Source organism: Bubalus bubalis, chromosome 16, assembly GCF_019923935.1.
Source record: "Bubalus bubalis isolate 160015118507 breed Murrah chromosome 16, NDDB_SH_1, whole genome shotgun sequence".
Classification (NCBI taxonomy): Eukaryota; Metazoa; Chordata; class Mammalia; order Artiodactyla; family Bovidae; genus Bubalus; species Bubalus bubalis.
Window position 1 is genome coordinate 14,975,576 of NC_059172.1, and position 3,475 is coordinate 14,979,050.

Here is a 3,475-nt window from a genome sequence, read left to right on the forward strand (position 1 = left end):
TAAATGATATTGTGATAAATCAATTTAAGTTAGTATTTTTAGCTCAGAGAAAAATCAAGTCTAACCAATAATTAGTCTATTAGTCAACAAATAATTCTTAGCATTTATTAAATACTATATGCACAGACATTTGCATCTAGTTATTTGCTATTCTATAGAACTGAATGAGATATTCTGTATTTTGAAGATAAATCTATAACAATATAAAATAAATTATGTATATTGTTTTGTTTACTTAGCAAATAACTCATTTAGTAATTGAAATACAACAATTTTAGGGTTACTTTTGGACATTAGCCTTTATCAGAGAAACATACAAAGTAAATTCTCAAGTTTCTTCTTAGGGAAAGGGAAATACAATTAGGTACCTAAGTTACTTCTGCAAAGTCAAAATACTACAGTCTAGGGAACCTATTATCTTGATAACATTTATGGAAAATGCAATCCAACTTCAATTTATATAATTATCCAGATAAAATATGAAAGAATCCTTATATATCTATCAGTGTGCTGGCACTCATGAGATTTCTGACTTCAGATTTGCCAAACCAAAAATGAGCAGTTATAATAAATAATCCTTCCCTGTTGAATAAGAGCAGTCAAGGGCACCACCAGTATGAGATGCATCAAACATGAGAAATGCCAAAATGTCAGGAAAAGAAAACAAACAAGCACAAGAGCATGAATCAAGGTGATAACAGTAGCAGTGGGGAGATCTCCCCAAATGCTAAAGTACAAGTTTCTCAGGCCTTGGCTGAGGAAGCTTCTCAAAGTGATAGTTTATATGAACCCAGATTTCTATGAAACTGTAGCTCCAAGAATTTCTCTTCCCATGACTTTTTCACTCCTCATACCAATTCTTATTAATAAGATAAATAAGAGCAAGCATTTTTATCTATGATAAGCCAGTAGTTTCATTCAGTTCAGTTCAATCGCTCAGTCATGTCCAACTCTTGGAACCCCATGGACTACAGCATATCAGGCTTCCCTGTCCATCACCAATTCCCAGAGCCTACACAAACTCATGTCCACTGAGTCCGTGATGCCATCCAACCATTTCATCCTCTGTCATCCCCTTCTCCTCCTGCCTTCAATCTTTCCCAGCATCAGGGTCTTTTCAAATGAATCAGTTGTTCGTTATCAGGTGGCTAAAGTATTGGAGCTTCACCTTCAGCATCAGTCCTTCCAATGAATATTCAGGACTGATTTCCTTTGAATATTCAGGACTGAGGTCCAACCATGGACTGGTTGGATCTCCTTGCAGTACAAGGGACTCTGAAGAGTCTTCTCCAACACCACATTCAAAAGCATCAATTCTTCAGTGCTCAGCTTTCTTTATAGTCCAGCTCTCTCATCCACACATGACTACTGGAAATATCAAAGCTTTGACTAGACGTACCTTTGTCGGCAAAGTAATGTCTCTGCCTTTTAATATTCTGTCTAGCTTGGTCACAGCTTTTCTCCCAAGGGCATGCGTCTTTCAATTTCATGGTTGCAATCATCATCTGCAGTGATTTTGGAGCCCAAGAAAATAAAATATGGCACTGTTTCCATTGTTTCCCCATCTATTTGCCATGAAGTGATGGGACCGGATGCCATGATATTGGTTTTTTGAAGGTTGAGTTTTAAGCCAGCATTTTCACTCTCCTCTTTTACCTTCATCAAGAAGCTCTTTAGTTCCTCTTTGCTTTCTGCTATAAAGGTGGTGTCATCTGCATATCTGAGGTCATCGATATTTCTCCTGGCAATCTTGATTCCAGCTTGTGCTTCATCCAGTTTGGCATTTCGCATGATGTACTCTGCATGTAAGTTAAATAAGCAAGGTGACAATATACAGCCTTGATGCACTCCTTTCCCAAATTGGAACCAGTTCTTTGATCCATGTTTGGTTCTGACTGTTGCTTCCTTACCTGCATACAGATTTCTCAGGAGGCAGGTAAGGTGGTCTGGTATTCCCATCTCTTGAAGAATTTTCCTCAGTTTGTTGTCATCCACACAGTCAATGGCTTTAGTGTAATCAGTGTATGAAATGTATGAAAGTCAATGAAATGTGTGAAACTCAGTACTTCATACATCACTTAAATTCATTCAAACATTGTATTATGCATATTATAAGTTTAGTTTTTAGATGAGGAAACTGAAACTTCGAACGTAACTTGTCTGCAGTTCCCTAGCAGTTTAAGTTGCAGAAATAGAATTCAGATGCATATACAAATAGCTTTAGGGTTCTTGCCCTAGAACACCCTATTATGCTTTCTTTTTTTCACAAAGGAAAAGTTCCTTCTCCCTCTCAGTTCCAAGTACAACTCACTTCAACTAGTATAAAGATCTTAGATTATAGAATGAGATTCACTCTTGATGAATCTTACTTTCTAGTATTTTATGCATTTTTTGTAAAAATTATACAAATTTAAAAATAGAAACTCAAGGTTTATGCTTCTAATATTTACTAACAGTACTGCTTTGGGCAAATTTCTCAGTATCCTGAAGCCGCAATTTTTACATAATTATAAATTATAAAAATATAAATCCTCACCTTAAAAGATAGTACTTTAAAGTATTATTAAATGAAATGAAGTATGAATAATCTTCATAAACCCATAAATTATTTGATACAAGCCATCAAGTAGAACTTAGTCTATGACCACTTAGATCTGTCTTCACATACAAAGTGGTTAAGAGAAATTGACTCAGTATTGTGTAGAAGAAGACAAAATAGTTTGCCTTATATGTGCTATGATTTCAGGGATGTTCTTAAAAGTTTATCATTTTGTAAAATAGGAAAAAATCGCCAATGAGAAAAGTCATACTTATAAATCCATCACACATTTTAAATTATTTGGCTCAAGACAAATGAAACACAGTTCCTCAATAAAATTAACACTGTACTTACACTTCCCTGATCTGTAATGATAGTCTATACTTGTCTTTTAATTTTTTTGTTGTTGTGAAATTCTTAATGCTGTTGGATTCAGTTAATTGCTGTTGCTGTTTTTTTTTTTTTTTCCTTTCTTTCTTTTATGGCTTGTCCTCTTGCATCCTTAAAAGTCTTTGTTTATCTATAGATCATAAAATTAGCTTTCCTCTAGAAGCTTTAGAGGAAAGCTTTTGGAGCTTCCTAGGCAGCCATAGTGGTAAAGAATCTGCCTGCCAACATAGGAGATGTGAGAGACATGGGTTGGACCCTTGGGACAGGGAAGATACCCTGGAGTAGGACCCACTCCAGTTTTCTTGCCTGGAAAATAAGGGCAGATGGGCCTGGTGGGCTATAGTCCATGGGGTGGAAAGAGTCAGACACAATTAAGCACATGCACAGAAGCTTTATCAATTTAACTTTTACCTTTGAGTCCATGATTCATCTCATAGATTTTTGTCCTTGTGCACCATATGAGAAAGTATTTATTTAATTTCTTTCCATATACACATCTAGTTATTCCAGAACTATTAAAAGCCCTTCTTTTGGCTAGCAGAATCC